This window comes from Mytilus galloprovincialis, chromosome 4, assembly GCF_965363235.1.
Source record: "Mytilus galloprovincialis chromosome 4, xbMytGall1.hap1.1, whole genome shotgun sequence".
Lineage (NCBI taxonomy): Eukaryota > Metazoa > Mollusca > Bivalvia > Mytilida > Mytilidae > Mytilus > Mytilus galloprovincialis.
The window spans coordinates 25,633,444-25,660,617 of NC_134841.1; the positions used below are offsets into that span (position 1 = coordinate 25,633,444).

The window sequence follows — 27,174 nt, forward strand, 5'->3', positions numbered from 1 at the left end:
TTTCCGTTAAATACCAATTCCTCAGAGCAATTGGTACTTTGCGGAACGGAACGGAACGGAAAAATAAATTAAAAAGTTTAAATCAGATTCAACTTGATCACTGTCTCTAATCATCGTCGGAACGGGCTGTTGAAGGCCTCTTTTTTAAAATATAATTACCGATGGAAGGAGAAAGACTTTTTGTGTAACCTGCCTTTGTGTTAAATTTTTTATTATTGATCAAGTCGAAAATGCTATCTAAAACACATACCACTCATGCAAAAAGTGGTGTCAGACATTTTTTTTTTATCATACTGCTTTAATTACATTAAAGATGTCTGTTTCCGTTTTTTCCGTTAAATACCAATTCCTCAGAGCAATTGGTACTTTGCGGAACGGAACGGAACGGAAAAATAAATTAAAAAGTTTAAATCAGATTCAACTTGATCAGTGTCTCTAATCAAGGACGACGTGAGGTCAGTCTAGATATCATAATGCATGACTTGCAAATGCGTTAATTTCATGATAATTTATCAGGACAATCCGACATATTCATCTACAGAATATTTCCCGATGTTATACATTATTACACATTTCACCTGTGAAGATGAGATTAAGTATACATTTGTGTTATTTGTATATGGAAAACCGTAAAACACAGAAATTTTAAAGTTTGTTTTGTTTTAAAGATTTTTCGAAATTTTGATAAATGCCCCCTTTGGATACCTTAAATGAAATTCCGTTCCGTTCCGTTCCGTTCCGTAAAGTACCAATAGCCTCGAAAAAGACGCAGCCGGGGTTTGACAGAGAAAAGCTGATCCATCTTGTAAGAGATACAGAATGTTTATGGGATCCATCTACTAAGGAGTATATGGATTCCGATATTACCCAGTCAGAGTGGCAAAGAATTGGCGAAGAGATGGGTATATCAGGTAGGATCTTTAAAGCTTTAATTTGATAAAAACTGAAACAAAAAGGGGTACCGAGTCCTTTGATAATCCCTCAAGGGATAATCCGCATATTGAGTACCTCATAGTAAATATGTAGTATATTAAATCAGAGACGTATATCTTTTATATGTTTCTGATTACTAGTAAATATATTTATTTTTAAGACATCTACTTTTTGACACTTCAATATAATTTTCTAGAAAATGACAATGTAACTACATGTACTAATTACTAATAGTTGAAAAACAACGTGTCACAACAAATCATCTCTTTTAAAATGTATGCAATGTGTAATACTTGAGATTTGTTTATCATGAATAAATAATTAAAATGAAATCATGTTAGGGGCCGACCATTTGATATAAATTTAGTGGCTTGGTTGGGAGTTGGGATTAATTATTTATTTTTTCTATTTGTTATGACCACAGTGATTCCACAGTCGCCTGCATGAAGATGTCATAATTATAGCGAAAAATGGGGAAAATAAAATATTATGTATAAATACTACTAAAAATATTATTCCACTGTATGTACATGTTGATAGTTACAATGTAAATCAATATTTGAGTGGTTGAGACTATCCCACTTGAGCATCATATTTCCATCATGATCTAAACATCATATTCCCATCTAGCTGTAGATATATAGGGACCTAAATACTACCGTAAAAATATATTATGCAATGAAATAGTTTATGTTTCATTATTCAAATTGAAGCGGTGAATAGTGAGGGCCCTCATGGGGTTTTTGATTATGTGATTACTTGGCCGTTTTTTTAATGATTATTTGATTATTAAGCCAAATATTTCATGATTATTTGATTACCTAGGACTGTATTTTTAGTTTATGATTATTTGATTACTAAAGATAAGCAAATATTTAATGATTATGTGATTATATTGGCAAAAAAATGGTGATTATGTGATTACTAGGACCCCCCCCCCCCCCATGAGGGGCCTCAATAGTGAAATAAATATTAAAAAAAATTTTTCGCTATGATTAAGAAATCTGCAGGCGACTGTGCTATGAAAGAATTTAATTTTTACATGGTGTCAGTTATTTATTTGTAGTTTTTGGCATCACGCGCTATATCCTCATCACCACCACCCCTTTACGCCTCGAAAAAATAACCAAATGGCCGACCCCATAAATGTAAATTTTCTTCAAATTATGGTCACCGTTTAATTATCTCGATTATCTTGCTTTTTTCATTCCTGTTTGATAATTTAATAATTTAGCAATGTTTAGATGTTGGTCATTTAAGGGAGCTACTTTTTGAATTGTTTTGGGGGGAAAAGGGGGGGGGGCATGATGTAACCTCGGTCTTCCCTTTTTGTTTTTCACTACATTTGATCCTGCTTTTTTTTTGCCCAGGGTCATAGCAGTCCATTCCATTATTCAAAATATCCATTTCATTATTCAAAATTGGCTATTTCTCTTTGTTCACGCGTATGTCGATATTTCAGTCCTTCGTTACTCCTCTAATATGCGTTGCGGAACATATTGACTATAGACCTTTTGTTCCTCTCTTGATAAGTTTTCGATTTAGGTATAATATATATCTGTAATTAGGGGCTGGAGGGTCATAGCAGTCCGTTCCATTATTCAAAATTGGCTAACATGTTTAAGCCCGCCACATTATTTATGTATGTGCCTGTCCCAAGTTAGGAGCCTGTAATTTAGTGGTTGTCGTTTGTTTATGTGTTACTTATTTGTTTTTCGTTCATTTTATTTTTTTATAAATAAGGCCGTTTGTTTTCTCGTTTGAATTGTTTTACATTGTCTTATCGGGGCCTTTTATCGCTGACTATGCGGTATGGGCTTTGCCCATTGTTGAAGGCCGTACGATGACCTGTAGTTGTTAATGTCTCTGTCATGTTTGTCTTTTGTAGATAGTTGTCTCATTGGCAATCATACCACATCTTCTTTTTCATATTTCCTCATTTTAACGCATGTTGTGACCATTTAGGTCCTCCGTAAACCCTCTTATGGTCAAAATATAGCTGTAGTGTCAACAGTAATTTTTTTTAATATTTATTTCACTATTCACCGCTTCAATTTGAATAATGAAACATAAACTATTTCATTATTCATTTTTTAATAAATTGAATAGGGAAAAGTGAACTATTTCATTATTTATTATTCATTTTTTAATATTGAATAGTGAAAAGTGAACTTTTTCATTATTCATTATTGAATAATGAATAATGAACTATGAATAATGGACTTACTTCAGCGCGGTTAATTTATAAGCTTGGGAATATATCATATTTGAAATCTGATCAAGTAAGTTGCCATTCCATCCGATTTATTCGATTACTGATAACCTCGGGGTCCTGTTACCCCATCCTTTTGTGATAGTTTGATTTTATTATGTACACCTTTACCTATTCATATATTGGGTTTATAGAAATGTAACGTTTTCCCACATTGTGATAATTTCGCATGGTGTGTAGGGAAAGTAATTTACCAAAGTATTAAAAGAGAACAAAAATTGCAGACAACCCCCACAGTGGGAAAGACCAAGAAAGACGACATATGCCCCATGATAATTACAAATCTAAATGATCAAATTCAAAAATTTATAACAACTGCTTGTAAAACTATTCATCCATATGTATCATTTTATGTTTTTTTTAATTATTGTAGGAGCAGATTGTAAGGCCAAATTTAAGAATTTAAAGGATACATATCGAAGGAAAAAGAAGGACGAGAAGGATATAAAAAGTGGATCGAAAGGGTCAAATTCGAAGAAGTGGCCTTTTTATGAATTTCTCGCCTTTTTGGACCCAGTTGTTGTCCCTGTAGAGTACGTATAACATGTCTTTCAAGTGTTACAATATAATAATTTATAAGCAAGATAACAAGTATGATGTGTTTATTTATTCTACATTGGCTGTGTGAAAAGGGGTAGGTTGAGATCTCACAAAACACGTTTAACCCTACCGCATGTTTCGCCTCCCCTAAGTCAGGAACCTTTTGTTAGTCTTGTATATTTTTTTTACTTTTAGTTCATAACTGTGTTCCGAAGTGAAGATTGGCGTCCATTTTCTTGATCTTGTATACATAAAAATTACGGGGTCTGCACAAGACCTCCTCTGGGTGTGGGATTTTTCGCATTGATGGTCTTAAAATTGTTTTCGTTTTGAACGGGTTATGGTCTCTTTGACATATTTCCCGTTTCCATTCTTATTGAATTGAACATTTTTAAAACTTCATCGTTAAAACTGATTCCAAAAATTCAAAATATTGTTGCACTATCACATGAATTAGTATTAAATACTTAACTTTTGAAAAAAAATCCCTTTATAAGTCTTAAATGAAATGTCATCTAAATCCTATGAAGTATTAATATCCCGGTTCCCGGTACTACGTTCCCGGTATAAGCTATTAGCCATACTCTCTTATATTGGTATATGTGTAACATACTGAATATTGCAATCGGGAACCAGTTTAGGTATAATGGATCCCAAGAGAATTAACGTGATCTCTGCTCTAACATCATTGCAATGTTGGAAATATTTATGTACTTCGGAACTGTTCCTTACTCTCGTTTTTCTTTATTCTTCTTTTTTGTTTTCGTGTTGGTGGGGTGGGTTTGGTGGGGTCGGGTGGGGGGGGGGGTATTTTTGTCTTGTGTCTTTGACTCTCTGTTATGACAAACTTAGATTTGAAAAGTTTCATATGTGATAAAATTGTGTTTATAAACATGATAAATGTATCCACAAAATGTTGATTTAATATGAATCATTTTCATTTCAGTTGATGCACAAATTTGGAAAAATCTACTTCTGAAGAAGAAGGGAATGAGCTTGAGGTTGAAAATGTCAGTGTTCCTCCAGTTAAAAAGATGAAAAATACTGCAAGAAAGAACATCGACACCCAATTTGTTGAATTCCTAAAGGACAGTAGCAAGACCCTTCAAGAATCTCTTTCTCAAGGCAACCAGAAGGAGTTGGATGAGGAGGGGCATTATGGACAAACTGTAGCTGCTAACTTAAGAAGACTCAGCCCACAGCAAAAAGCTCGAGCTAAAATATTGATCAACCAAGCACTTTATGATGTGGAGTTCAACACTCCATATCGAGAAGTGCTTTCTAGTAGGAATGTTAATACTAGTAATCAATATCAAAAAGTAGATGAAAATGAACCAACAACATATTTTTTGATGAATTAAAAAAAAAATTCAACTATTTCGTTTAATTAATTTCATTTCTTATCATTTTAAAGAGATTTTAATGAATTATAAGTTTCAAATGTAGTTATTCCTGTTCACCAAAATGAACACTAGTATTTTGCCACTCCACCTTTCCTATGTCACTCACGAAATAGTTCTCGAACTTCTCCCTTGTTTCCCGAGCTCTTTTTTTAAACATGTTGCTCCCTGTTTGATTTATCCCAACGATCCCACTAGCATCACCAATTTCATTCCGCCACATGCCCTCAATTATGTTGCCGTTGTCATCTGTATCTACATACCTGGGAGGGCAGTACCTACGCTGAAGGACAGGAACGTTTCTCTCTTCATACTTGACAAAATTATGTAAAGACAATGCGGCTTTGACAATTTCTGTACTCTTCTCTGGAGTTGCCAAAATGGGTCTCCTAAATATCCTCCAGCGGCTTACAAGTATTCCAAAAGCATTTTCGATAACACGTCTTGCCCTTGACAATCTGTAATTAAAGATCCTCTTCGTATAATCTAACTGTGTCCTGGGATAAGGACGCATCATGTATTGTTTAAGAGGAAAAGCTTCGTCACCTACAAAAACATACGGGCAAGTGTTATCTGTACCAGGAAGACAACACGGGGCTGGAATATTAAGTTCTTCATTTTCTGACCGTTGACCTATCTTGGAGTTCGAGAATATACCGCCATCACTAAATCGACCCGGACATCCGACATCTATCATTGTAAAGTTGTAATCTGCATCGCAAACTGCGAGAAGAACAATACTAAACGATTTCTTATAATTAAAGAAATTAGATCCAGAGTTAGCAGGTGATTGAATCGTTACATGTTTACCATCTATTGCCCCTATGCAATGTGGGAAATTCCAAGTACCACTGAATCCTTCCTCAATAGTTAACCATTTTTGTTCTGTAGTTGGTGCTTTCAGATATTCTGTGTTTAGACTTCGCCATATTGCATCGCATACTTCAGAAATAGCGTTACAAACAGTTGATTTGGATACCCGGTAAGCAAGAGCTATCGAAGTTTGGGAATCTCCAGAAGCTAAATATCTGCAACAGAGCAGGAAAGAAAATCATAAAAGGATGACAAATTTCAAAATATAAGAAAAGTTTATTTTCTTTACTACTGATACAAGAATTGAAAACGAAAAATTATGTAAACAAATCCACGTTATTTAAAGACGACATGCACCAGGCAAAATTATGCATCACACTTTAAATGGTAGAAAACAGTCGCGCGACTTTCTACTTGTTAATTAGCACATATGACACAAAGAGACCACAGGGCCTTGCAAGCTTGCAAGCACTGGGAGTCCGTCGTCGTTTGTCATCGTTAACTACCTTAACCATATTCGCCTCTATAATTACTGACCTTACTAGGCCAGATATTTATTTTACAAAATTTGTGATGAATGGTTACGTACGTAGGGCCATAATATACATGATAGAAGTAACCGCATTAATTTAAGATAGCATAGAAATAAATCATTGCGAGCTTGCCAGCACTAGGAGTCCGTCGTCGTATGTCATCGTAAACTATTTTAACCATCTTCGCCTCCAGAATTACTGATCCAATTACTCCGCAAGATATTTATTTTGCAAAAATTGTGATGTATGGTTACGTACGGAAGCCATAAATGGACACACAAAAAAATAGAATTAATCCGTGATCTGGGATTGATAATCCGTGATCCCGGTTTAGTAATCCATGATCTTGGTTAAATAACTCGTTATCTCAGTTTGATAATCCGTGATCCCAGATTGCTTATCGGTGATCTTGGTGTAATAATCCGCTGTCTCGGATTATTAAACCGAAATCATGGATTATTTAACCTAGAAAACGGATTATTAAACCGAGATAACGGATTATTAAACCGAGATAACGGATTATCAAACCGAGATAACGGACTATTAAAACGAGATCACGGATAATGAATCCGTGATCTCGGATTATAAATCATTAACACTCCGATATTTCGGATTAATTAAACTTTTTACAAGTCCTTTTATGTCTTCCGTATCACGATAGAACGTAAAATGGCATTTGCTAACATGTATGAATGTACTTTCAACATCATAATTATATAACTATCAATTATTATGACTATTGAGGAAATATATAAATATACAAAAAAAATACAGATGAGCGACTTCAGGCTATCATGAGACTCTAGTTTATTTGCGAGACTATTTTAAAATGTTTGTTAACAGCACCGTTCCACGTGACTAATATAAATAAGATGTGGTATGAGTGCCATTGAGCGACATCTAGTTCCATGACACATTCTATTCAATCGAATAGTCAAATATAGATATAGGCATGCAATACATGTTGAAAGTAAGTAATTTGATTTCAATTGGAAAATCAAAGCACTGTAAGCGCTATAAGTACAACTATAAAAAAAAATTGAAGACGGTAGTTGAAACAATGGTTTCAACCAATAACCAGTGTGTCATTTTTTGGCAATTCTGGTCAACTATATGCATAATATGTGATGTAACTTGCCAGTATGATTATCAAAATACATGTACCAGTGTCTTTTTTGCCTAAACATTGTTTTATATGATTGAAAAAAAGAATATGAGTTTTTTGATATTTTCAATAGTCAGTGTAATATGACGTGCTTCTTTCGCTTTGTGAATAGACCATGCTCTAAATCCAATAAAATTAGTTCGCACATGCGTTCAAAACTCCTCCTTCGGAAAAATAACATTGCCAGTCGTTTATTTGTGTACAATCAAAAAAGGGAGGTTTGTGGAAAAAAGCTATTCTTTATTGTAGTTTTTAACATGGATAGGCATTATATTCGTGTTATTTTAGCCCTCTCTATCGGTCGGTCAAAAATAATCACGAATTTAATGCCTAACTATGTTAAAACTACAATTAAGTATAGCCTGCATCAATTATTTTTTAGTTTTTATCTTTTGACTAGGCTTTTAATAGGCTTATAACACAAATATTGTTTTTTTTTTGTGTTTGATGCCCTGCATGCAAGTCTTTATAAAAAAGAATATCATCGTTTTTCAAGAGCCTTTCATGAGGATAGTCTTTTTATTTCTAGAAAAAACATTTTTTTGAAAGAAGTAATTTGATTACCTTTACGTCATTGCCAATCTTTCAGTAGCACTGATTGGATACAAATGTGTCCTGGGTCTTTCAAGCAGGGGACATACTTTTCTTGCCAACTTTTCAAAATGCTCCCGTGACATACGAAAGTATAGAATGTGATATTCTGGATCAAGTCTCATTTCCTGCACAAGATTTGCATAGTCTCCTTGTCGTCTTCTTTGCGCCAATATTGATCTTGTGTATTTGGTTCTTTTTCTTCTACTTCTAAGTCTGTTGTACAGCAACCATATACCAGTCATGTGCATCAAATATACATAAATTAAAGAGTTGGTTTCATTTTGTATTATCTTCAATTGATTCTTCATTTTAAATAGCTGTTTTGTTTACAAAAATCGCTAAGCAACGCGAACTAAAAACGATCGTGGCGACACGATTTTTTAGTATCGCATCGCGTCGCATCGCTGCATCATTTTGTCGCATCGCTACGCCTTAGATAGCAGCATCGCTTGTCGCATCGCTGCCGCTACCGAAGTATAAACCCACCTTTTAAGTGGGTATTTTTCTTGTTCTTGTATTTCTAAAGTTTTTTTTATAAATAATTTGGAACAAAATCGAAGTACTAACGAATTCTGTCCCCTAGTTATTTTAAGCTTGTAATAGATTCAGATTAAGTATGCTTATCAGATATGTGCGCATAAAAAGTGCGCACAAATCTCAGTGTGTAATTTTAAATTCTCAGTGTGTAATTTCAAATTCTCAGCGTGTGTTTTCAGTTTATTTATTCTCAGTGTGTCTTTTTGAAATCTCAGTGTGTAATTTTCAATTCAATTCTCTGTGTGTGTTTTTCATTTTTGTAATCTCAGTGCGTCTTTATGAAATCTCAGTGTGTAATTTTTAATTCTCAGTGTGTAATTTTTAATTCTCAGTGTGTGTTTTGAAGTTTTTAAATCTCAGTGTGCTTTGTTGTAATTCTCAGTGTGTAAATTTTTCGAAAAAAAATTTAAACATAGTTTTGACGAGAACGGCTTGCCATAAAAAGACGTCATAAACGTCAGAGAAACACACTATCTTTTCAGGGCATACGATACAGTAACAGGGGAGGTAATAACGCTGCTTACGTAAATTGTTATTTTCGCGACGTCAAACTACGACTTATCGGGAAAACATTCAGTTTTCGACTAATTTTTATCATTCAAACTTCATTTAACTTGAAAACGAGTTCATGGACCCCTCTTTTTTAAAATGCCAAATGGTTTGATTACGTCAGACGATAATGTGTACAAATTTTCATGAAAACGTAGATAGTGCAATTTTTTTTTAATTGGATAAATATACAGCAAAAAATGATGTTTTCTTTTTCTAAATTTGTGAATATTTGAAAAATATGAGTTATTTGAAAAAAAAAAACAAATTGTACCAATTTGAACTACATTTATATCAAACAGAATTTACGAATAATCTAACAAAAAAAAACAGATTGTGTTTATCTTTTAAAACAAAAAAGTTATTATGTGCTTCTGTCGAAAGGAAAAAGTACGTCCCTAAATCCGAATTTTGTGCAAATATATAAAAATTCAACCTCATTTTACTCAAAAAATAGCACATGAGGGTATATTTTTTTATTACATATTTGATTTAATTAGACAAAAAATAGCCTATGTGCAAATTGTGAGCAAACTGTAAATATAGGATCAAAACTGTATCGTATGCCCTTAACAGCTTCAATCATCTCATCACACCTCCAGTTAATATATAATATTTTCCTTTCTCATTGGAGAACAAGGCTTTAAATGAGTTGCACTAACTATAAGTGCATTCAGATTTATCAAACTACAAAAAAATATGAAAAAACTTGTTTTGTTTGATAGAATTGTGTGGAAGTGTAGTGTAAAGAGTTGAAAAATCAAAACTGTCAACAGAATCAATAGGATCATCAAATGCACATAATTTGTCTCAAACATACAAAGAATATCATTTACACTCCCAAAAAAGTTGATTCCACTATTTTCATATATTTTATTACAATTTTTTTTTTTTAAAGTTAATGATAAGTTCTTTGATAGTTGCGAAGACACTAGTTAAAAGCACCGAAACATTAATTGTAGAAAACTTATTAGAGGCCTGGATAAAACGATATTTTATCGTGATTTTTTGTGAGTAGTTTAGGTACCAATACATAGTAGGGACCTTTAAATGTTCAGAAGCGGGCTTAAAATCTTCATTCTTGACCCTCACAATGCGGGGCCATTATATACGGTCGTACCCAAAACACATTTTTTTTTTCGGCTCCAATGGCGCTCTATTTATTTGGTGGTGAACGTTATGCCATTTATTTCGAAGTGTATGCATGGTTTTTTTATTGTAAATATACTCCTTGCAGTTATTCATAGATAAATGAAAATATATATTGTACGGCTCTTGGGCTGATATTGAACCTAGGGCTGATAATACATGCGATATGAAAAATATAATAATATCAGATTATTACATTGCATTTTCATATCAGATGTATTATCAGCCCAAGAGCCGTAGGCTCGAGGGCTGATAACGTATTGATCCTTTTACGTGGTTCTCAAACAAGATCAAGGACGTTGGACCCCAAATGTTATACATTCGATATGAAATCTTTCTATCATATGCCTCAACAGAGAAGAAAAAACAGCAGTATGATATATCTTAAAATAATTTAATGTTGGATGTAACGCGTCTTCTGATTGGCTGACGTTATTTTGTTATCAGCCCATAGACATAATTTAGTCATGTGACCGTGACGTCTTTTTCGTGGTTTTTTCGTGGTTTTCTACGGTTTAAAATGGAATTTAGAATTAAATTATAAGAAATGACTGTAATATTTTTTCTGTCTATTCGAAATAACATAAAAATTTTGGTGCACACTGTTAAATAACCCGCTACGCGCGTTATTTAGTGTGCACCTAATTTTTTATGTTATTTCTTCATAGACAGAAAAAAAATATTAGTCATTCTTTTATTGGACGATAAAAAAAAATCAACAATATACATAATGAACACGGTTTGGAAAAGTCAACTTTCTAAATTATGTTTGAAACTTTTAAAAATGCATTTATTTTATCATTTGTTTGTTAGTTTGTTTGTTTGTTTGTTTGTTTGTTTGTTTTTCATTTTACACAATATACTTTCCAGTATCCAAATAATTGTTTTGTACCCTATTTTGTACTGTTTAATTTTTTTCACTGAAAACGTATCATTGAGGTGTATTTTCCGGAGTATCACCGGAATGCCATGCGCTAACGTTACGGAAAGGCATGTGATAAAAATCGAAGCATGTGATAAACTTTCATATCAGCCCGCTAAGCACCAATTTACGTAAATTTAATGCTGTTATAATACGGTAAAAATCATATGTTATTTAGTCTTAGTATATGATAAATATCTTTATCATATGCTACCTACGTATGAACGCACGCAGGCTGATTACCCCATATCAGCCCGACCAGGAGACGTCACATAGGACGGATATGAGTTATCAGACGGATGTGAATTTATGACTAGTTTACTTCCACTCGTTTCACATATGAAAAAGCTATGATATGAATACTAAGTAAATGAAATATACAAGAAGCATCCGTTTCTGTCTTTTTTTAATATAAATAGTTACAAAAACCGTAAATGTTACATCAGTAGCCATAAATGTACCTTTAAGCAAAGTAAATATATATCAGAATGAAGATCAATAGCTCCATTAAATCGCGTACCATTTTCTAACATGTTAATAAATATACCCATATTTGAATAAAATAAAAATGATACACTATGGTATATCATTGATCGTTGGTACCTAGGTGACAGAGCAAACATTTTAAATGTAAATCAATAAAGCTGCTGCAGCATAATTTTATACCAGGACAACCCACTTTCAACGTGTCCTAGAATAAAGAAGAAAATTTGTTTAAAGGAAATTTCACAAGGTAGGTTTTATGAATATCTCCGTAAATGTCATGGATTGAAAAAGAAATGTTTTTTTTTTTTTTTTTTTTTTTTTATGTAAGGCTATTTTATTGTGTTGCAGACAAATGTATTTGTTTGCTTTTTAAACATGTACAAACAATTAAGAAGTGTTATTACATGAATATATGTTAAATTTTCGGTTTTCTCATTGACAAAAATGTAACGTCATCGATATCAGTCAACGCGACAAATATCACGAGAGGTTAATATAAACAGATTTGGAACAGCGCCCGTGTACCTAAATATAGATATGACAAGGCCAGTATGAACGTTAATGACGTAGGGTTATGACATCAAGTTAATTCCCTTTATTGAATAGTTCGCGTATGTCTCTTCAGTGATGCACGTATACAAAAGATATTTGAAAATCTAAAGCTTATTAAAATAAAGAGCTTATAATTTTTTTTATTTCAAAACATTTGATAGGATCGGGATCAATATACCTGTATTAATACATCAGACCGTACTACACTAGTTACCGGAATTTTAGATACACCATTTACCAGGCACTTCATTTCTGAGAAACAGGCTATATATGCCCTCAATTTTAGAATTAACTAAAAAAAAAAATTGTATTATTCAATATTAATTTTGTATTTTCTACAAGAATCACCAGTCTTTCACCTTTCATCTGATACATAAAACTACAAAAATATATGCTACAAAAGTTAAGATTTACACCAGACTAAGTGCGTAGGAACTATTTTATCTTAAATATGTACTACTTGTAATTGTATTCTTTTTTCTTAGGCTGGGCCCGATTAGGTGGTGTTACATCTTTTAAAAAAGTCTATGATCCATTATTTGTGCAAAGTATTCCGCTCAAGCCGGTGCTAGTTGTCGTCTTAAACTTGCACTGAGGTGAAAGTTTTATTTTTGTTCCGTGTTGAAGGCCTTACTGTGACTTTAAAACGAACAACAGTAATAAAAGCGCTGTTCCTTTGCTTTTTGGACACGTGTGCATGTACTGAAAAAAGTAAAATTACAAAAATACTGAACTCCGAGGAAAATTCAATCGGAAAGTCCCTAATCACATGGCAAAATCAAATGACAAAACACAGCAAACGAATGGACAACATTTGTCATATTCCTGACTTGGTACAGGCATTTTCAAATGTAGAAAATGGTGGATTGAACATGGTTTTATAGCGCTAAACCTTTCACTTTTACAACAGTCTCATAAATTCCGTTATATTTTTCGTGATTTCGTGATTATAAACAAACACATAACAAAAGAATATAGTCAAAGTCGGCAAGGGAACAGCGCTATGTGTGAGGAAGATTGGTATTTCTACTACTTGGTCGATACCTCTGCTGGTGGACTGTTAGTTCTTGAGAGTATCACCAGCCCAGTAGTCAGTACTTCGTTACTGACATGAACATTAACGGCCAGATATATGAAATTCACTCTCGGTCGTTGGCCTCAGTGAATATCTTATCACTGGGGTTAATCAATGATTTTATCGCTATTTTTGCATTTTCCTTTGATGTTTTTTTTGTGATAATTTTTCATATCATGCTACTCGTTTGAGATGGAAAATTATCGCTAGGAACTAAGGAGGCACGTGGCGTTGCTATTGAAATTGACATGAAGTTGACAACGTCGTCGTAGATAAAATAGCGATAAACAGATTATCATTGGTCATCTCAGCTCGATTGCTTACGCTTTCGCCGTACCGGCTTAAGCGAGAATATCAATCTCGTTGAGATGATCAACGATAATCTATAAGTATCATAATGATAAAATTCAATATGTAAATACTATCGTTATGTGTTTCCTAGATAAAGTAATTTTCATATAACTTTTACAGTCAGGTGGTGCTGTATTTTGTTGGTTTGTCGAACATGACACATTATTAAGAAATATTTCTTCTTTAAATGCTTATATTGTTTAATTTATTCATTAAGTTATCAATGTATGTATGTTTATGCGCACGCAATGCCACTTTTAAACCCCATTACAAATAATATGCAGAGCAACATTCTGAATGAATAAAAATATAAAGAAAAACAATTTTCAACATAACAAGCTAAAAACCGGCAAGCTTTTTTGGAAAATCTATTACATGTAACATTATCAAGTTTTGAGAAGAGTCCGAAATCGATATCAATAGTAAATGTCACATGTAGACTTACTAGTTTCCGGTTGTTATAAAACCAGGATTGGATTTAAGCTGGTTCTCGGCTGACTACTATATTTGTTCATAGACGTTTGAGTGTAGCCTTATTCAAGCGGATTCCAGTTTTGACGGGTTCAAATAGAAATATTGTGCTCAGTGAAAGTAGAGAAAATTGTACACCTTATTATTAGCATGACTCTATCAGAAATCAATATCTATCTATATATATATATATATATATATATATATATATATATATATATATATATATATATATATACCAAAATAACGAGGTCAAATTTGTTAGCATGCATGACGTAGAAATGACGAACAAATGAATTAAACTTAAGATTTAAATAAAATAGGATAATAGCGTTGATAAAAAAAAAAACATTACAAACCATTTTGTTTTCACCAATAGTTAATATAAGCAACACTTAATCATTTCCGGAGCGATTCCGATCGCGAAACCGATACCAATAGTACCTAATACCTGTTACCTAATCTGTATGTTCTTCCTCTGTAAAGCGCAAGACGACCGACCGGTGTATTCGAGATTTGCTAAAGTCCGATCAAATCACACATGAAGTTCGTCACTATATAAGGATTGCCACTCATTGTCCAAAAAATGTCTACAAGTAGTTTCCGCTTGTAGAAAGAAGCCCTGGACAGATTCCAACTGAAAGATTTAGGAAGCACAGAAGACCGTACACCTTATAATCAGTGTGACTTTATTTATTGAAATGAAAAATTACGAATAATAAAATTACAGGCTGAAAATAAGGAGTTGGTACTTCAATTCAGTCATGAACCCGCGATGTCGCTGGTGTGTTCTAGAAATTACTAAAATCCAGGCAAAAAATAAGGCTTAGGTACTTCAATTCAGTTATGAACAGTTCACATACCGTAAAGTATAAAGCCATAAATGGCAATAACATCCGAACTTATAAAACATGTAAAATAATAATACGGTGATCGACAAATATACGGCATTCAAAGTGGTGTCCTATGAGTGAAAAAAAGTACCTCAAAAACCAATTGGTCATCACACACAACTTTTCGGCGACCATAATTATGATTATAAAACATATCATTGAAACGAAAATTTATGCATTAACAACTTATGTTTTTTAAGAAAGTTCTCTTGATTTAAAATTGGAGATTTTATGAATTTAAGACAAATGTAAGAAAGGTTTATATCCGATTGTATGTGCTTTCTATATAAAAATGCTCACCTCTTTTGAAAGAATCCAATCAGCAATCAGTACTATTTCAGAAAACTAAAGAGATACCAGTATATATAAATGAGAGAATTCTGTTTGAGTTCCACTCTTCATCCAATTCATGATGTATAAATAGTTAACAGTTATATGTCAAAGGACGGCCTCTTACTAGCGAAATTTGAACAGTGTTATGAAGTTATGTGGAAAATAATTGGCGATTTCATTTTTTTATTTGCGTTTATTTTATATTTGCTCCTAATTGCATTAACAATTTTATATGTGAGTAAATTCTGACCTTACATATCGGAAGGTCAGTACAAATGATCGCCAGAAAAGTATACTTATTTTTTCTACACACCTCAATCTTGAATGTCTTTGCAAAGATATGTCTGCAATATTTATAGATGGGTAACCTAAGTAAGCTGTATTTGGCAAAACTTTTAGAAATTTTGGTCCTCAATGCTCTTCAACTTCGTACATTATATGGCCTTTTTAACTTTAATGGATTCGATCATCACTGATGGCGTAAATACAAAATTTAATTCTGGTGTCTATAATGAGTTTATTTTCAATAAATGTATAAAAGTATAAAATGTTCTCTTTATTAAGATTGCTACCCAAACATTTTAATAATTAATTCACTAGATTAAACTGAACATTTCTTGATTTTTTATACAAGAATCAATCATATTGTGAGATTTTAACAAACAATTTCTTATATCACCTTTTTAAAAAAAATCCGAATAATTCATTTTAAAGCAGAAAGATCATTTTGTCTATTTAAGGTGGTATTGGGTGTCTTCCTCCATCTTGGATTGTAAAAAACAGAGAACCAAACTGGTCTAGATTTTCTATCGAGATCGCAAAATTTGATGCAGGAATGCAGATATTCAATGTGAATTTTCATTTAAAAGAACCAATTTATAAGTATATAACTTATCAATATTAATATTTTTGCAAATGTTGGTTATTTTTGGTTGTTTTAAAAAACAATAATTGGCATTTTAAGGGGAAGTAACTCTAAAACAGTGCATTTTCTGAAGGATTCTACATGGAATTTCCCTATTTTGTATTTTAGCCGGAGAAAAAACGTACGTTGACCCTATCTTTTCTTTTGATATTCTCAAAGCATTGTCTGAAAGCTATATTTTCCTTAAGTATTTAACAATTCTATCATTTTGTTTAGTTTCTAACCACAAAATGGTGTTTTTTCCTGTATAATCCATACAAAATGTGTCATTTTGTCACGCCCTGTAGCTTTAGAAAGTGCGCGGTGACCTATCATTTTTATTATATTTTTCAACATATGTCAATAGATACTACATTTTGGCAAAGTATGAACAAATTCCATCATTTTTATTTTAGACTCCCATACCACCTTAACCTGATAGTTTGACTATTGTATGACATTAATTTTGCCCTTATCTACTCAATCAATTTTTTTTTCAAATTTTTGCATTTCAAATAAAATATGTTTTTACCATATCTATTTTCTTGTTTAAATATATATATATTTTTTTTTATACAAAACCATTCTTAACTTTTGTATAATTGCATTTGTAGTACCCCTTTATTCATATGCACATTTATTAAAATGATTTGGCCTTGCATTTATGGTTCTTCACTTAATTAAATCACAAACGAATTAAATAACAGACAGACATGTATAATATACAAATTTAATGAATAATTCAAATCAAAATGTTTGCATTATAACTCAAATGTTTGCGTTATTTTGCAAATGTTTGCGTTATATCACAAAGGTTTGCATTATTTCGCAAATGTTTGCGTAATATCTCAAAGGTTTGCGTTACATCGCAAAGGTTTTCGTTATTTCGCAAAGGTTTGCATTATAAGGCAAACATAGGACAAAATATAAAATAAAAAAAAATACGCTTCCTAACATACTTGTATGTTTATTTTCCATATTCATTCGGCTGATTATAACTCTAACTAAATAATCATATCAGAATACCCGATAAATATTTTTAATAACCAACTACAAACACATGCTACCCATATCCCTATAGATGGATAGCAACATTTAAATCGTTCATCGGGAAACAATGTTCACGTATCATGTTTTTTTCTCACTCACTTCTTGTTGTTCTTATATACATTTAATAGGATTTCATTTTGAATGATCCGATTTATAATACTAGTAGTATTTCTGAATATTCAATTCATACGATATGATCGAAATAATATTTTATATAAACTTTCGTATAAAAGAGACAAAATCAAGTGTATATATTACGTGTTGATTAAAAAGTTAAAAAGTGGAAAACACGCTTAGATAACCCGTTATTCTGTTTTATCCTCAACATCTATCAGATAGTAACAATATGTCTAAACAACAACGCAATATTGATAGAGTTGTCACTGACTCAGACGTACTTATACATATATATATGTAACACTCAGAAACGTGTCCTTCCCCCCAAACGTGTCCGATTCCCCCAAACGTGTCCACATTGACGTCACTGAACTGCAAAACATGTATGGGCCCACAAACGTGTCCATTTTCAACTAACCCCTAAACGTATTCAATCCCCCAAACGTGTCCATATCAAGCGTTATTTGGCTATTGCTATTTTATTAATGATAATACTTTTACCATTTCATTAAAAATAAATATAAAGTCGTAAGGTCTTTTTTAAACCGGCAGTATAAGCTGGTTAAAAGTGTTGCGTCATTTCGGCTATGTCGTATGTAAATTGTAAGCAAACATGTTTATATAAACTGTACATATACCTGGTCAAAATGTCCCTTTCTCTGCGCATTAGAACTTTTATTTTCTCTCTAAATATATATGAAACAATTGGACAATACGCAATCAACAGTCTAAAGTTAATTTATACACTAGAAATGTAAAATCATTAAAACTTGTATGTTCTCTCTAAATATGCATGAAATACTTGCAACTGGACAATACGCAATCAACAGTTTAAAGTTGATTTATACACTACAACTGTAAAAACATTAAAACATTAAAACTTGTATGTTTTCTCTAAATATGCATGAAATACTTGCAACCAATCAACAGTCTAAAGTTAATAGATACAGTACAAATTTAATTTGCAATTAGTAAAAATACATTTTTATTGTGCCATTTTCATCTAGTGTCTGTTTATTTGAAAACAGATGTCTATTATATCATCTTTAACCGTGTAAAATGTGCCTCGTCTAGGACACTTTTCTTTTTGTATTACTACACCTCTTCGCTAGAAACCGCTACTAAAAACAGCAGTCCCTTTGTTCATATAGCAGGATTGTTTCTGTAATCAACGATATCTCCTTTATTGTAATATTTGTAGCTGGTCATATCGTCCAGGGAGTTTTACTAAACAATTACCGAGGATACATTTGTTCACTATCAAAGTACTGCTTGATACCAGTGTTGACAAATGTGGACTGGCTCCCGGTATGATAATACAGTTGTAGAACCTATCTAAATTTTTAACATGATGTCAATCAAATAATGCATGAAATATTTGGCACTGGACGTTATGTTTAATTGTGTGTCTTAAGTGATGCTCGAAACCTAAAATTTATTAAAAAAAACTGAATAACAGTTTATGATTTGATAAGCTTTTAAAACATCAGAACTGTTGAATAAATGGAAGTAAATAATGCTGAACGATCGCCGTCGGATTGATATAAAAGACATCACTGGAGTTTATAATACACAAATAATTTACACAGTAAACAATTAATTCAACTACCTTTAATTTTTTGTATGTTCGCTATTAATGAGCATGAAATACTTGCAACTGGACAATAAGCAATTTCAGTCAAAATTTAATTCATATGATACAGATTAAATTTGCAATTATGATTGGCCGTAAACGTTATCGATTTCATTTAGGACATACATGTATTAGCGCTAAAAGACGTGAGACGTTCTGGCGTGTAATAGTGGACACGTTTTGGCGAATAACAATTATCGGACACGTCTGGGGGTTCTGAAATCGGACATGTTTGGGGAATATTGAATATTACGGACACGTTTGCGGAGAATAGACACGTTTGGGGGAATCGGACACGTTTGGGGGGAAGGACACGTTTGGGAGTGTTACATATATATGGATATAAAGTTCATATTCAGAGTTATAATCAGGGGCGGATCCAGGATTTTGGAAAGGGGGCGAAGTTTTGAAAGATCGCCGAGCGGAGCGATGCGAAAATTTTTTGGGACCTTTTGGGGCTAAAAACATAAAATAAGTATAATATGCACTTTTCAAACGGTTACTGGCGTGGGGCATATATATTTTGTAGTTGCTGTAAAGTGTAAGGGTTGGATATTTTCGATGCTGTATTCTCTCCATTAATTGTCTATCATAAAATGATAGTATGGATCCAAAACTATGAACTGATAAATTTGATGTAGGACTTGTCAATAGAAAATAGACATGGAAATTTTTTTCTATTTTGTTGCAAGTTAAGTTATCATAACTTCACAGATTTCTTGTTGTAAACAAAGATATACGCCGGGATATTCAATGAAATTTACAATACGGCCGGCACAAGTTAAAAAAGACAAACAAGCAATTTCTTATCCAAATGTTTGGTTGATATGTTTCACCCAACAAAATTAAGGGAAGTGAGGGGTTCCAACTAAACCAAAGGCCAAGAATGAGTCTGAAATGACAACGAATTTATGAATGACGGTCGACAAATGGAGACATAAAGGCCACACCCATCAGGTTGCTACGGAAGCGTATTAGGGACATAGAAAAAAATAAAATTGGTAGTGACATTTTTTTTCAAAGTCAAAATTTTGGCATTTCAAATCTCAAAATTTCGACTTTAACTCGAAATTTTGACTTTCTAAAATCTTGAAATTTCAACTCTTTTAAAACTCGAAATTTCGACTTTTTCTAAACTCGAAATTTCCCCTTCTCTAAACTCGAAATTTCGACTTTTTCTTAACTCGAAATTTCAACTTCTTTTAAACTCAAAATTTCGACTTCTTTTAAACTCAAAATTTCGACTTTTAAACTCGAAATTTCGACTTTTTTAAAACTCGAAATTTCGACTTTTTTTAAACTCGAAATTTCGACTTCTTCTAAACTCGAAATTTCGACTTCTTTTAAACTCGAAATTTCGACTTCTTTTAAACTCAAAATTTCAACTTTCTTTAAACTTAAAATTTCGACTTTTCCTCAGTATTTATACGTTTGCGATTACCACATTCACAGTCATTTATATCAGCAAGGCGGAGAGCCATATACATCACAAACTTCATACGCATATTTTAATAAACTAAATCATGTTAGAGAGGTTATTTTAGATAGAAAACCTTGTTCTTGGCGAAGAATAAATAAAATATGTTTCACGTTCGAATACAGACTTCAAGTCTGAACTTCAGATATGTGTATCAAGACACCCCCGCTATTCCGACACACCTATATTACGACATACTTTTATTCAACAGTCTAATATATAAAGACAAGGGTTAATAGTTGTGTTATAAGAATGCAAACTTCCAAAACTAGAAAACTGAGCAACTCATTGGTCGTCCTGAATATGAATGGCATTTTGTTTAAACAAGGCAAAGTCAGTGACTTGCTATTGGGATACCAAACAAGCCTTTGAAACTGTGATGCTAAATGTCCTCAGATCTGACGATCCTATGACAGTGTCGTGGAAACTAAAAAATGAAATATGGGGGGGGGGGGGATTCTGTCAACATGCATGTTCTTTTTACGAATGATTTCTTCAATATTAAATGCTGATCCATATCTTAATTTAAGAACAAAACCAATTTCTGAATATAAATTGACAAAATATGTGGAAGACGCTTTAATAATTTGCGTCTATGTCTACTCCTTCTAAAATTGTAATAACTGTGTTTGAATACTAACATCAAAGTTTTAAAATTAATTAAAACAAATTCAAAATTTCGAGATTTCAACATTCGAAATTTTGAGTTTACAAAAAGTCGAAATTTTGAGTTTAAAATAAGTTGAAATTTCGGGTTTAAAATAAGTCGAAATTTCGAGTTTTAAAAAAGTCGAAATTTTGAGTCTAAAATAAGTTGAAATTTCGAGTTTTAAATTAATCGAAATTTTGAGTTTTGAATAAGTCAAAATTTCGAGTTTTAAATAAGTCAAAATTTCGAGTTTCAAAAAAGTCAAAATTTCGACTTTTCAAAAAGTAGAAATTTTAAGACTTTAGAAAGTCAAAATTTCGGGATTTTAAAAGTCAAAATTTCAAGTTAAAGTCAAAATTTCGAGATTTGAAAAGTCAAAATTTTGACTTTGAAAAAAAAGTTCAATGCCAATTTTATTTTTTCTATGTCCCTAATACGCTTCCGTAGGTTGCCGTCTGGTCTTGAAAAAAGTATTTAATATATCAGTTCGGCGAAACAGACATTCTGTTCAGACATGCAAACCCCAGCCATAAAAAAAATGCCCGTTTTTTTTCTTTATTGTGTTTATTTAATGCTAAATAATTCTGTTTGAATTTTTTGTTTCTAATAGCAAAAACAGTGGACATGATTATTGTGGTCAATCCAGATACAGCCAGAATTTTTGTTTAAGGCAAAAATCAGAGTTATTTTTTTTTCTCACAATTATCTCAGACTGTCTCCTCAAATCAAATGGTTCGTACCTTAGACTTTAAATATATCTAGAGCTTATACTGACTGGGGATCATTATTCAGCTATGTTATTTTAAAATTGGCTGGGGCATTTGGTGTTAAACATGTTTTCCTAGGTAAATAATATTGCCGTGGAACTTTTATTCATGTGAGTGTAAAAGTCTATAGATTAGTTGGTGGAATAGTGAAATAGAAGTTAATACGTTCTTGCTCAATCCTGTGTCGCTTTGAAGGTGTCATGATTGCCATCCTCAGCCTAAGCAATGTGTTACTGTAATTTGAATTTCAAAATGACTAAGCGACGTTTTTTTCGACGCACTGTTCAACTCCACCATTGAGAATTTCATGACTTTGACAATCAGTAAATTCCAGCGAAAAATATCTTTATAAGTAAAGAATTGTCGCATAAAAATTAAATACTACAGTACACGGGAAATGGCAAAGTTCACGAAGTCTAGTCTGACTAATCATTTTACCAAAAAAAAAGAAAATAAGCCCGAGCAAAGGGGGCCGTACGCCCTCTACGCCCCCTCTGGATCCGCCACTGATAATAGTAAAATTATAGAGAAATAATGTATTAAAGATAAATATTGTACTAATGATAAACAATGTATTAATGACATATAATATAGAATGAAATTCAAAACAGTGTGGCTGTGGCCATTGATTGACACATTAAATTCATCCATTGACTGGGACAATTTAGGTGAACGTTTGTATGTAACGACCACTGCTCACTATGTACTTTTAAAAGACACTTAAACTATGGGGTCACCAAAGGTTCTCAATACCTTAATAAAGTAATTCGAAAAATTAATCAGAAATAACACGATGTTTTGATTTATATCAATTATATAAATCAAAACATAGAGGTTATTCCTGATTAATTTTTCGAATTATTTTATAATTAAAGGCGTTATGAAACCTTTGGTGACCCCACAGTTTAAATGTCTATCGTAGGTACGTCGTGAACAGTGGTCGTTACAGACAAACGTTCACGTAAATTGTCCCAGTCAATGGATGAATTTAATGTGTCAATCAATGGCCACAGCCACACTGTTTTGAATTTCATTCTATAAACTAACATAATTATAAATATATATACCTGAAGACATCCTGGTCTTAACATACAGGGATCGCCACTGAAATAGCGTCCTGGTCTTAAGGTACTAACATTCAGGGATCGCTACTGAAATAGCTGGCAGTGGCGGATCCAGAAATTTTCATAAGTGGGGGCCCACTGACTGACCTAAGAGGGTGCCCGCTCCAGTCACGCTTCAATGATTCCCTATATAAGCAACCAAATTTTTTCCCAAAAAGGGGGGGCCCGGGCCCCCTGGGCCCCCCCTCTAAATCCGCCTATGGCTGGTACTAACATACAGGGATCGCCACTGAAATAGCGGTATCAGTGAAGAAACCTGTTTACAGCATGTGATATATTGTTGTTCAATAAAAAAAAGTTGGAAAACAGCTTTCAATGATATTTTGTTATTGCATTTAATAGTTTGTAAATATCATTTCATTTGATCATGTTCAGTATATATTGTAGGAGATATAAGAAACAATATTACTTTATCAACACTACTGTCAATTATACACGACGGGTGCCGTATACGGAGCAAGAAATGCTTACCCTTCCGGAGCACCTGATTTCACTCCCGGTTTTTAGTGAAGTTCGTGTTGTTTCTTAATTATTATTTATAACTGTTGATGTAAATGTCCTTTGGTTTTGTGAGTCTTTGTTTACTTCTTGGTTTTAGGCGAGTGACATTCAGACCTTAAAAATATTTTTAATGCACCTATCTAACACACAGCTACAATATATATTATTCGAAAGGAAAACATGTGTAGATTCCATTTTTGGCGGTCGTAAAAGTGAAATATGGTGCATTTTTTTTTAAATTGGGGTCAAAGGTCATTCATAAAAAATTGAAAGAATAACACTTTTGTCGTATTATTGTCTTATTTGAAGCAGCTGGTAATATAGTTAATTCAAATTTTACTTTACACGATACTATTATAACGTCTCTCTGATTCTTAGTTGCATATCGTTCATGGTTTGGCGATAATTTACGTCATTTTGACGTTTTCACTCTGCTATATGTAAAACGGTACTTTCTACAAAAACGACGTATAATAACAAATATTTGACCTTAAATGTGTTAATATTTACTATAATTGATGGTGTGACATTCAAAATAAAAAAAAATATGATGAAATATTTGTAAGTTAGACGAGTAAAGAGAAAAAAAACAACGCAATAAAGAGAGTAAAAAGTAGACGTCTTTGTCACATCAACAGTGACAATAGTCTCCTGTTTGTTAACAGCCTACAAACCGTGTCAAGATCGGAAATCACTATTGTACATGTTTAATACAACCACAAGCAAAGTTAAAGAGGATACATGATTCACATTTTAAGTCTGTCCGTCCGTCAGTCCCCACTTGTTTGTGGTCCGTGTCGAATCAAATCAGATAACTTATACATGTACATGTATACAGATATACAGTTCATCCAAAAACCAAATATAAAATGCATTGCTTTGAACTATAGAACTGATGTTAAACACACTTAGTTCAGAGATGTATTATGGGATGGCGTTGTTCTTCATAAATTAAATCAGTTCATTTTGACATTGGCATTGACATTTGAGCCATCAAGTTTTCAAACATTGTCTGATTCCTTCTTGTCTGGTTTGTGCCCGGTCCATATCTTTTGAACCGTTGAACCTGGGTTTTCCAAACTAAGTATATGAATATACATCATATAATAGGGGATGGTCATAAACTAAAATCAGGTCACTGTGATATGATCCAATCATAATGGAATCCTGCCCGCGACATATATAGCTGCAAAACTAAGGTTTACCAAACTTCAGATACAGAAGTCGGTTTCACAAGAAAACTTAAGACAAGATTAATCGTAAGTAAACTGAACTATTAATGACTTACGACCAGTTTTAGTCGTAAGATTCGTTGTGAAACTGACCCCAGATGCAAAATTAGAATGCGGTGATTTACAAACTACAGTTAGGTCCAACGGTGACTTTTATTTTGACATTTAGGATAATTTACAAACACTTTAATTTCTTAACCAATAACGTATTTTTTTTTTATTACGACTGCATTTATTTTCTTCACATTTGTGCAGTCAAAAGGTTTGCAGTTAAAAATGCAAGCATTGATTTCCTACCAGTATTCAAAACTTAGATATACTAGAACACACCCGCGAAATCGCGGGCATTCAGAGCGTAGTTTAAAGTATGTAAAGTGTTGTTGGAAGAATTTTGTAAAATACAGAATGACTGGAGAATTTCAGCAAAAGTATCATAAGTCATAGGTTATTGGGGACAGGAAAATGTTTTTTTACCCTCCACCTCTATTTCCAAAGTTCCCAATTTTTGGTTTTCTATCAATTTCAATATGAACATACATTTAGTATGTTATGAACATTTATTTAAGTAAGGAGCCTGTAATTCAGTGGTTGTCGTTTGTTTATGTGTTACATATTTGTTTTTCGTTCATTTTTTGTACATAAATAAGGCCGTTGGTTTTCTCGTTTGCATTGTTTTACATTGTCATTTCGGGCCTTTTGAAGCTGAGTATGCGGTAGGGCTTTGCTCTTTGTTGAAGGCCGTACGGTGACCTATAGTTGTTAATATCTGTGTCATTTTGGTCTCTTGTGGAGAGTTGTCTTAACATGGCAATCATACCACATCTTCTTTTTTTTTATGTAATCAATGAATTTTGTAAAAGATTTAATGACTGGAGAATTTCAGAAAAAGTATCAAAAGTTCACATGAATAATTTTAGCGCTTATCTGTATATTATGAACATTCATTACTATATAAATAAAGCGTATTTACTTTCAATTCTAAGTTTACTAATCGATCCATGGTGATCATTGATATAGTATACAGACCCTCTCTATTTAATAAACTCTGTGACCGCCGTGGATAGTAAAATTGAAAATGATAGCAGATAAAATTCTGAAAATACACTTTTTCGTAGTATATGTATGTTCAAAGTATACAGAAAAACGCAAACCGGAAGTCTAATCTGACTTAAAATTTCGTACAATGACGGGACAATATCCGGATGCCTTTTTTCTCGTTTTTCTCCTAAAATAACTCAATCTGAATAATCATATGAATGGATGACAAATGCGACTATGCACTGTACCTATAGGACACAGAGGCGAGTTGATTAATTTATTCTGGAAAGAAGAGAAGCGACACCAAAAATGAGGTCTTCTCGTTTAATAGTATAGATATAGATATTTATCAACTAATATGAAGGTGGAATTTTCGGGATTTAATTCGGCTAAATCTATATATATATATATATATATATATATATATATATTTGTCATTCTGGAGGAGTTTCTGTGAATAATCTATTTCTTTAAAAGAAAAGAAATTTATCTAATTTATTACAAATAATGCAACTTTCAATTTTGTGATTTTTAACAATATAAGACAGTCGAAATTCATATTTTAAAACTGAGCCTGTAAAGCTTTTGCTTTACTGGAATAATTCCTGATACTTCGCTGTTACTGAAATAATTTTGTGTAACATATAGGCTTTAAATGATTTCAGTACATGCACAATCTCCCTAATGCATAATGTTTCCTTCACAAGAACAAATTTATCAAATCCTGCAGAAAGTATGACGTTTTAAGACCACTTTTGTCATCCGTACTCATACATGGGTAAACCTACTGCCGTATTTGTTTGTTATATGACGCCATGTCTTTGTTTGCTAGCTTTTAGAACATGTAGTTTGAATAATGATGCACTTTTAAAATGGTAGGAGTGATACGATGGCAATCCTTTTGGTTGGAAGTCTGATATGTAGCTTTCTCAAATCGTCTTGATTAGTCTTATACATACTTATTTTTGGTTTAGGACACTTTAGAGTTTTCTTGCAGCACCGATCTGTAGACGTGTCAATATGAATTTTGGTTAATTTGTGATAGACCCGCTATCAATTGATGATTTCGAAAGCGTTAAAAGAGAGTTTACTTAGGAATAAAGATATATGATGA

The 27,174-nt window shown here is 32.7% G+C and overlaps 1 protein-coding gene and 1 long non-coding RNA gene across 2 annotated transcripts in view; both read left to right on the forward strand.

The window, feature by feature from the left end:
* The first annotated feature begins 757 nt into the window (after nt 1–757).
* On the forward strand, nt 758–5,585 carry LOC143071700 (uncharacterized). Its single transcript, XR_012976953.1, has 3 exons — nt 758–911; nt 3,579–3,738; nt 4,692–5,585. It is a non-coding gene; the product is annotated as an uncharacterized LOC143071700 (long non-coding RNA).
* A 6,439-nt stretch (nt 5,586–12,024) lies between these two features.
* Nucleotides 12,025–27,174, forward strand: part of LOC143071701 (potassium channel subfamily K member 18-like) — a 37,659-nt gene continuing 22,509 nt past the window's right edge. Inside the window, exon 1 of the mRNA XM_076246189.1 lies at nt 12,025–12,140. The gene's annotated coding sequence lies outside the window, so the exon portion shown is untranslated. The remainder of the gene's footprint in view (nt 12,141–27,174) is intronic.